This window comes from Limulus polyphemus, unplaced genomic scaffold, assembly GCF_000517525.1.
Source record: "Limulus polyphemus unplaced genomic scaffold, Limulus_polyphemus-2.1.2 Scaffold2408, whole genome shotgun sequence".
NCBI lineage: Eukaryota > Metazoa > Arthropoda > Merostomata > Xiphosura > Limulidae > Limulus > Limulus polyphemus.
In genome coordinates this window covers 86,935-97,144 of record NW_013668018.1, presented here as the reverse complement: position 1 = coordinate 97,144, position 10,210 = coordinate 86,935, and the positions used below count along the sequence as shown (strand labels likewise).

At 35.0% G+C, this 10,210-nt stretch overlaps 1 protein-coding gene across 2 annotated transcripts in view; it reads left to right on the top strand.

The window, feature by feature from the left end:
- The first annotated feature begins 628 nt into the window (after positions 1 to 628).
- Positions 629 to 10,210, top strand: part of LOC106466877 (C-terminal-binding protein-like) — a 91,326-nt gene continuing 81,744 nt past the window's right edge. The window contains exon 1 of one of the 2 annotated variants that reach the window (XM_013927181.2): positions 629 to 648. The gene's annotated coding sequence lies outside the window, so the exon portion shown is untranslated. Of the gene's footprint in view, positions 649 to 672; positions 729 to 10,210 lie in introns of those variants that run through there. The other variant, XM_013927180.2, reaches the window with a different exon arrangement.

Below are 10,210 nucleotides of genomic sequence, written 5' to 3'. Positions count from 1 at the left end.
TATATAGAGACATGTACAAGAACCGCGTATTTTGTACTAGAGGACAGTCATAGTGACATGAAAACGACACATTTAACTTCAGAGTTTGTCTTGAATCTAAATAGTTCCATTACTGACGATACTTCAATACTGCAAGCTGTAAATATGTACAGCTACTTAATATAGTTAAGCACATACGTATGGGTTTATATATAATACAAAAGGTCATACAACGACCGCTGTGGTACAATTAAAACGAAAACAAATATTGGAGAGTGAACTTTTACCGCCACAAAAGATAAAGAGTTTGTTTGGTGTTAAGCACAAAGCTACGCAATAGATTATATGTGCTCTGCCCACTGCGTGTATCGAATCCTGAAATTTAGTGTTATAACTCCACAGACCGTTGCGCTATCAAGGAGCAAAATAAATAATTTTAGTGTTCACAATATTTCGAGCCTGGATGTTCATCCTTTTTCTGGCGTTCCGGCCCAAAACATTGTTAAAGTGAAGCATGTATATTTATCATTTTTTATGGTTAACCCCACCTTTTTTTAAACAAAAAGGCACCATCTCTTTACAAAGAGGATGTCCATCTGGCCGCCTGATAACGCTAGATATTTATGATTTGGTTAGATGGCGCCATATTTCAACTTTTCCAGGAAGAAGGTTTGTACCACTGAAAATTGAATTATTTTGAATAAAAGTAGGCTTAAGTCAGATTTCACGCAGAGTTAAAGTTTTAAGAGGTTAGTATAAAATAATTAATAATAACAGCATTTGCACTTTGTTTAGTAGTCTTGAAGCAATTGCTTGTAAGTACTTAAACTGGAAAAGTAACAAATTAGGCCTACTTGCTATCTGTCCGTATCTAGTCTACTTTGACAAGTCCTACTTTGTTTATGGTTGTACTTGTAACTTCTCAGTTGTAGTACTAGTACTACATACACTGATATAGGAGTACTACTACTAGTACTAATATTGTTATTCTGGTATTGCTAATGTTAAGTATTAAGACGTTAGTTACTAAAAGTTAAGTAAATGTATAATTTATAGCCAAAGCACTAAAGCCTAAAAGTGTATGCAAATCATTTTTAGTATCCATGTTTAATTTGAACTCAAGTTAATATAAATAATAAAATTAAGCATAAATGTAGACCTTAAAGGCTTAACAAAACCCAAATAAATTTAGTGATAAATATCAGTTTTACTTTTAGTGAGAATGAGAACTAACCTTGCCTTATAATACTACAAGTACAATCATGTCAAGAGTCTACCTTGACATTAGGCATGAAACCTTAAATTTAAAATGACTGAAATATGGAAATGTTAAGTACACTTGACAATTTTTTCAAATTGAAATAGTGCTATTAGTATTACCAGTGCTAGTGACATCAAACTGTTGATATTTAATTAACAGAGGAAAACCTAGTATTATAATTAGCCTTTAAAATTTTTTTAATATTACTTGAAGTTTTAAAATTGGTTTTGTAAGTTTAAGTGTTGAAGATCAGTTACAGAATGTATCACTTAAAAGTTCTGTGTAATATTTAATTGGAATAAAAGATTAGTTTCCTTTGCACAGAAACAAAGGTTTAGAAGAGTTTGAAGTCCTAGCACTTGTTTTTGTCTTTCAATCTTCATGCTAACAATTGGTACAGTACATTCTTTCAAGCCCTGTCCCATGCTCTACCATTTAAATGGGAGAACCCTTTTCACTTTCTTTTTAATTCTTTTTGTTTTCTGTTGTTTCAATAACTAAGTGCTGATGTGGGCAATGTTACTTGATGCCAGTGCCATAAACATGTGATTTGTTGGCCAGTGCAAAGAAATAAAAATTACCCCATTCTTATTATGTGGTATGTCAGTGAGTACTAAAAAAAAAAATGGGCAGACCCATTATTTCTTTCACCTGTGTTGGCCATTGTTTATATGTAAAAGACATTGGGTGTGATTTTTTTTTACACTAGGACCTAAGATAGCTTAAAAATTGTGTTCAAGATCTTACATTTACATCCACCATTCACTTTGACACTGGGCATGGGAACTGAAACATAAAAATTGCAAAACTAAGGACTTTTCCTAGGGAAAGAAAATTTATTTCTCTTAGTTTTCCATGTAACGTGAAACTTGTTTGTAAACCATTGTAATTACATAATTCCCCTTATGAAACCCATTTCTTAGGTTTTGTTACAAAGAATTATTCTAAAATGCATTTTAAGATTCTGAGCCTTTCTGTTCATCAGGTATCACAAACCTAAGTGCAACATTAGTTAAAGGAACAAAAAAACTGTTGAATGTATCTGTTGTTTTCTTGTTTCAGTTTTCATGTTGTGTGTTCACATTGTTGACTGATGTAAGTCTAAGAAAGACTGGGTGTGATTTTATCACACCAGACCTAAGCTGAAACTAAGTACATAAAATATAAAAAAAGCAACATTTAATCTTCACACAAGCTTAAGGTCCAACAAAACAAGTGAAAAGCCATTCAGATAATTGGAATATTTGTTATCCAGTGTTACTAGCTGAATGTCCAACTTTGTCACTTTTTTGTTAAACATCATTAATAAACTTACCAAGTTGTAACCAACCCTTTCTGATTAAGCTTTTATAACATAACATATGAACAACCAAGGACAATTTGGTCCTTCAAAGCTATCCTTGCACACACACTTTTGTGAAGACAAAATTTAAAACCCTCCTTTCATTATTCATGAAATTGTTGATTCCATTCCTGAACTTTTGTAAAGTGTTAGCTTCTACTCTTGCTAATGGCAACTCATTCCATAAGCAAATAACTTTGTTAGAAATATAAAACTGTCTTAACTAGAACCTATCCTGTCTTTTTCAAACCTTAAGTCTGTGTAGTCTCATCCTCTTACCTTCAGAATAAAGCAAAGAAATTGGAGACTTTTATCCTTGAATAATTGTATAAATTTCAATAAGATCACCTAGGCTAAATTGAACTGCTGAAATAATTAGAAATTATATATATGATTAGAGTTTTGGTTAGATGAAGACAATTTTGATGACTTTTTTTTTTTTAACTACAGGTTGTTTAGTAGGGATAGAGTGCTAAGTTATTATTCTGACATTATCAGCTAGCTGTTTTTTAAAAGCCATTTTGGATTTGCTGATGATGCTGAAGTTTTTGGATGTAGTTGGTTGTGAGGAGGATGCTATTGTTTTACAAAGTGATCTGAATGATTTGGTGAAATGAGAAAAATAAATGGTAGATGACATTGAATTTTGCTAAGTGCTAGATAATGCATGTGGGCTAACTGAACTTAAACTATAATTACCACTATTATAGATAGAGCTTGGCAATCAGCTGTATTAATCAACATAATAGAACAACTATGAGCATTATTCACATCAATTGATGTAACATAAAATGACAAGTTAATCAAAATTATGATTAAAATGATTAATTTAATACAAATTATCAACTGATCAAAATTAGTGTTTTTAATTATTCCAACTATCCAAGTAGTCAAAATATTGTCATTATGTTTTCTGATTATTATTATTTCCTCTCACACAACAGCTATTACTTGACTACCAGGGTTTTTTTTTGCTCATGTAAGCAATGGCCTGATTTTTTCTCACTTGTACCAGTCTTATACCCTATTTCATTGCCCTTGGCAATATTTGTCTCACGACGCTTCACCTACATCATTGTGCCCTCTATCCTGGTACTGTGTATATGCACCTCTTTCAGATAATGTTATCACTTTTTCTCGACAAAGCATTCACTAATGTTACCTAGTTGATTTTCGTGAAAAAAAAACAAATTGTTTGGCAAGCTGAAAAACGGCATGATTCCCAGATTCTTATTTCCGGCACAGAGGAGGCTGCAATTGAGGGCAATCCTGGATATTCTGGAGATAATTTAGATTTACTTTTTCCTGCACCTTCCTTTATTCTATTGGCTTCTCAGGAGGCCACTTTGGGATAAACTGTCTCAGGCTTCTTTTCCTCAGTTGATTCATAGAGTATGTTATATTTTGGGTCTTTCCGCAGTTGCTTTTGAGCCTACACGTTACTTGATGGCTGAAAGGTCTGGCAGCAAATACTTAATTTTCCCTCTAACCACTGACATTGTGCTTCATGCAGGGAGGTTTACTGCTCAGTTATGTGAAAGGACAGCTATGCCTTGTCTGCCCAGGTTGTCGAGACTATGTGACTCTCAAAGAATACATCTGCTCATGGAAATTTGGGGTTTCAGAATGGAGTTGGTAGTTATCCCAAATAGATCAATGTCACCTGGTGGGTCAGCGGTAAGTCTACGGACTTACAAGTTTAAATTCCAGTGTTTGATTCGCCAGAGTGGACACAGTAAATAGTCCAACGTGTTGTTTTCCTAAAAGAAACAACTTTCTAGGATTTGTCTCACCCTATATACAGTGCCAAGTTATTTATTATCCCTCTAAACTTTGTTGGACGACTTTCAAGATTACCAAGTCCATTGATGATGAGCTAACCATTGTTAACATGCACATTGATTTGATTGTTGGCTTCCACATTCATCCCTGTAGCCATTGGCATCTCAATTTTCATATATTTTCACCATTATATGCATTTTTTTGTGCACAAGGGTCAGGTACTGCAGTTCAGGGTTCTTACCTTCAGGCTAGCATCAGTACCACATGGGTTCAGCTGATTCCTACAAATTTTTTCTCATCACCTCCATTCCCTAGCCCTGTGCACACAATATTCCATGGACAACTGGTTACTGCTTACAACATCTTGTCAATTGTCTGAACATTACACCTGGTTTCATTATCAGTGCTGAGACATCTATTCTTGCTGTAACACAAGATTTCATCAGTCTGAGTATTTTTTTCATCACGTATCTCAGTCTGACTCAGCTGACTCCCTTCAAGTTCCATGATATGGAACAAGAAGTCTGACTCTTACCTCTCCTTTTCCCACTGTATGGATTTTTCTTTCTTTTTTGAGAATGTGGGCATCACTTGAATCCATTGTGCCTTTAGGACGAGTATATAAGAGATCCCTCCACTGGTCTTTATGCGACCAATGGATCATAAACATCAATTCACTAGATTCCCATTTCCTTATTCAGGAACATTATCTTTAATCTTGAGGGGTTGTTAGATATGACAATACTTAAATATGGGTTTCTCTGCTACCACCGTGTCCAGAGGTTCATCTCTTCATTAATGCCTTGCTTTAGGGATGGGGTGCATATCTCAATAGTCAGAAGTTTCAGGGTCTATGCATGGATGACAAGGCTTCCCTACACAATATTTTACACCTTCTTACTCTTCAAAAAGCAGTGACTCATAGTCTGGGCTTACTAAGGGAGAAAATTGTCAGGCTTCACTCTGACATTTCCACAGTGGTGTCTTGCAATTCTCATTAAGGGAGCACTTGGTCCAGGGCTCTTTGTTTTTGAACCTTGGATCTCCTTTCTTGGGACCACTCCTATCATATCACCTTACTAACTTGCCATGTTCTGCGGGTGTTGACTTTGGTGGCAGATCAATTGTCTCCACCCAAACCGATTTTCCCAACAGAATAGATGCTGCATCATGAGGTTTTCTGTTGGATTGGCTGTCATTTTGAAAGACTAACGATTGGTGGGTTGGCCACTCATTGGAACACCCAACTACTGGCAATTTGGTCTTCAGTACCTCACCCTTGGGCTTTGGCAATGGATACATTCCTTCAGAAAGGGATGGGATTACAACTCTAGGCCTTCTTTCCAATTCGTATGTTACCCAAGGTACTAACTATGATTCATTCCATCTCATTGTCGAGTCCTGTTGATATCACTGGATTAGTAGCTACATCCTTGTTTCTGCTTTGATGGTACCTTCAGGAATGCTCACCTCTTCCACTTCCTTTTTGGTCATCTCTGTGGAGGCAGCCATGATCTGACATCTTACATCTGGCTATCCAGAAGCTCTAGCTTCAGGCATGTAGGTTATGCAGTCCTTCGCACAGTGTCGAGGGTTTAATTTCTCAGGTTGCCATGTATCTGACTCAGTCCTGCGATGGACATTTATCAATGGAAATGGCACACATATCAGCAATGATGTATTGTTTGTGGAAGAGAGCCCATTGTCTCCTCATAATTCCAAACACTGAGTGGTCCCATCCTGGGTCCTTGGTTAAGCACAATTTGTTCCACATCTTCCCCATAATTCCAGAGACAAAGAATTTACCTTTCCTCTTTGTTGGGGATTGAAGATGGGTGTTCGTAATTCCAGACCAGATGTATATTTCCTCTGGTTGAGTATGGCATACAAGATCCTGTCATTCCGAGCCTGGGGTGTTGCCTTTCAGACTTCTTCAGGTTGTTGCTTACCTTCTTGTCATGATTCCAGTGGCTCAGAACACATAACTCTATGCTATAGATTAGGATCCATTCATAACTAAATATATATATATAAATAAATAACTTACAAACTATTGATTACATTAATTGTTTATAGGCGATTAAATCAGCACTATAAAACAATAATGAATTATATATCACAATATTGTTATCGGTCCTGGTTGTCAACTTATTGTCGTAACAGATAATGTCTGTGGTAATAGCACCCAAATGTGTTGGGGATATCCCATCTATCAGACAAAATCCAAATGCCAATGTCAATCTAGTCAGCCATCTTGGAAAATCATTAAAAAAAAGTTCTATATAGTTCTATTCAATACTTTTTGTAACGGTGGAGGTTGGGAGTTTAATTAGTAGAAATATTAGGGTGGCTTTGTTTCAGTTCATTTATACTTTAAGAAATTTAAGGGTAACTGCCTTCCCACAACTGGCTATAGTCAGTGAAAGGCAGTAGAAGCTGAAACATTGTGGGTGTAAGCACTGAGCTTCATACCCTTATTTGATTGATGATTTTTCTTTTGCGATATATATGTATGTATATATATATTGAGGTCCAATTGCCCTAGCCACCAATGTGGAATATAGGGTCCATGGCCCTATAATTCCAAACCCGAGCAGTGGAACCTCTGCTGTCTGGTTGGGGCCTGGTCAGTAGTGATGATAAATTGTCTAAAATTCTACCCACAGTATATGAATTAAGTTCCAGGTGAAGAGCTTACATGTTCTGGATGTAGTACAGTTCCCCCACTAGGGTGCCAATCTACTATTGACACATACATGATCTATGCAGATGCTTTCAGTATGGATGATGACCTTGCCAACCCCTCCACCTTATCAATTTGGGAATCCAGGTCTAGTGTGAGAGGAGGTAAGTATGTTTTGGAAGTTAATATTTTCTTAAATCGAAAATGTATTACTAATAATACCTCCTCTCTCATTCTCCCGCCCTTCCTCCCCACTAAGAGCCAGTGTTAGAGACTGCGGATCAAGTCAGTCTCAAGAAAGTGATAACATTATCTGAATGAGGTGCTCATATACAGTACCGGGATAATGGGCACATTGATGTAGGTAGAGAGTGTCAGAAGACAAATATTGCCAAAGGCAATTAACTGGGATATAAAAGACTAGAGCAAGTGAGAAAAAATGAGACCAGTGCTTAGATGGGCAAAAGAAGAAACCTTGGCAGTCAAGAAATAGCTGTAGTGTGATAGGAGGTAAGCATTATTGGAAATACATTTTCGATTAAAGAAAATGTTATATTTTAATTCAAGGTTGTACAATATAATGAATTAGTATCAAGACATGAACATAATCAACTACGCGAAATTAGTGTTTATGATTATTAATATTTTCTATTTTTTAAACTATTCATGTCTTGTGAGAATAGTTTATTAATTGATTAGCACATTCCATTAATTGCTATAACTGGGCTCTTTAATCAATTAAATGAATATTTATGAGCAGTAGGTACATCGATTGCTGTCTCAAAGACTAAACAATTAATTCTTTCTTTAAGTAGTTTTTGAATTACCCTAGGTTTCATATGGTAGACCTCTTTTGGAGATCACCATTTAAGCATTTTGGATAAACAGTTTTTTATCTAAAAAATATTTTGCTACAATTTTTTCAAGTATAATCTGGTTATTTCCTACTTGGCAAGTAAATTACTAATGTCAATTGAATACCACCATGCAGTCACCATTGACTGCTAAAGCTGCACACATATAAAAGTGCACAAAAAAGCATACAGTTTAGACTTACAAGGAAAAGAAAATATGCTATAAATGGCCAATTTGTAATTATTATTATTATTTTCTTGCTATCCTACAACAAAAATTGCTTTGTATATTGCACCCAAACCTAAAATACTAAATAAGGTACTGTGAAGGTTGTAGGGGTATTGAAAAGTCAATTTTTTCTTCTAAATTTTACACACAAAGCTATATCTATCCTTTTCAGCTCTGTAAGCATTACTAAAAACAATGTTGCGATCAGCATACCACTCTTTATACCTCATCAATTTCGCACCATTTCTGAATATGTAAATATCATGTGACTACTCTCCACCAATAGTATTGTGCCACCTATACTGGTGCAACTAGCTCCCTATGCTTTTCCCACTCAATCCTCACTTTCACAATTGGCACGGCATTGTTTAGACGTTTAGTTTTTCGCATGTAGCTACCATTTATGAATGTGCTTCTTTGCCATTTCAATTTCTTTTTTCAACTTTTACTTTACTGTGTTTGCATTCACTTGTTTCAACTATTGTTTTTGCATTTATTTCTTGTTTCCAAATTACAAGAGATCATAGTATGAATTTGTGATCAATGTATTGATTACGGAACTTCCCATTACAGTAGAAAATGTTACTGGTATTACTTCCAAGGAATTGGGTTTGACTTTGTCTGCAGAGGAGATGTAGACCTTAGTTCACAGGGAGCTAGATTCATATGTTCAGCCGGCAATTTTTCTTCTTTTCAATGTGACAAAATTTATGAGGAAGAATACAGTCAATGAGAAGACAATTTGAATTTCCTTTTTCTGGCACCTTCGACCAGTTACCATGCTGTCACTCCATTAACTATGGTAAAGAATTGTTTTTTTCATCCTTTCTTCCAGTTCTCCCAGGGGATCTGTGGTAAGTTTTTCAATATGTACACCAGATTGATATACTCATGGTAGACCTGGCTCTAATGCCCTTCGTATGTGCTTGGACTTTGGAAGTTAGATATTTATGTCATTTGTCATCTGAGATACTTTAGATGAATTGTAGGTTAGACATTGATTATTACTTTGTTTACTTAGGTACATTTCATTGATTTGCACGTTCATTAATATTAAGTACTGTGTAGACTCGGCAGATTTTGTGAATTTGTTAGTTTGTTATTAATAAGTACTTTAACTAGGTATTTTTAGATTGTAGGTTACATATCATTACTACTAGTAACATCTAATTTGTTGTTGTATTAGAGTAATTTTTTTTTCATCATTGTTGACTATTTTAGCTTCTCATTCCAGTTTTTGTCAGTGTAGGACTTAATTCAGTGTCCTTTGTTGTTTAGGTTAACTTAGAGGAATTGTAAGTTAGGTATTAATTATTAATGTGTTTTGTATGTAATTTTCATTGGTTTGGATGCTCGTTATTAATACATACTTTGTGGACTAGGAACATTTAGATAGTTTGTCCATTTAATCCCAACCCAGTAGCACAGTAGTATGTCTGCAGACTTGTACTGCTAAAAACTGGGTTTTCGATACCTGTCGTGGGCAAAGCACACATATAGCCCTTTTTGTAGCTTTGTGCTTAATAACAAACAACAACCATTTTATTATTTATAAGTACTTTGTTAAATAGGTATGTTTAAATAGTTTGTACCGTACATATCATTACTACTATTTCTAGTATCATTTTTCTATACAAATAATTTTTTTTTGTCATTGTTAATGTAAATTATCCTAATTTTTGGCAGAGAAGGGTTTAGTTATGTGTAAGATGTCATCTAGGTTAATTTGGATGACTGGTAAGTTAGATATATTATTAATGTGTTTTCTGTGTAATTTTAGTTGGTTTGCATGTTCGTTATTATTATGTACTTTGTGGACTAAACAAATTTAGGTGGTTTGTCCATTTAGTATTTATCAGTACTTTGTTAACTGGGTATAGTTCAATAGTTTGTACATTACATGTCATTACTACTGATAATATCTAATTCATTGTTCTATGTGAATATTTTTTTCGTAATTGTTAACTATGTGCCTTATCCTAATTTCCGTCAGTGTGGGACGGACAATTTTTGCTTTGTTACATTGTTGATGTGTTCGTTTCTTTCCTGTTTGAGGGGCTGAGCTTAGCTTTGGGTTGTA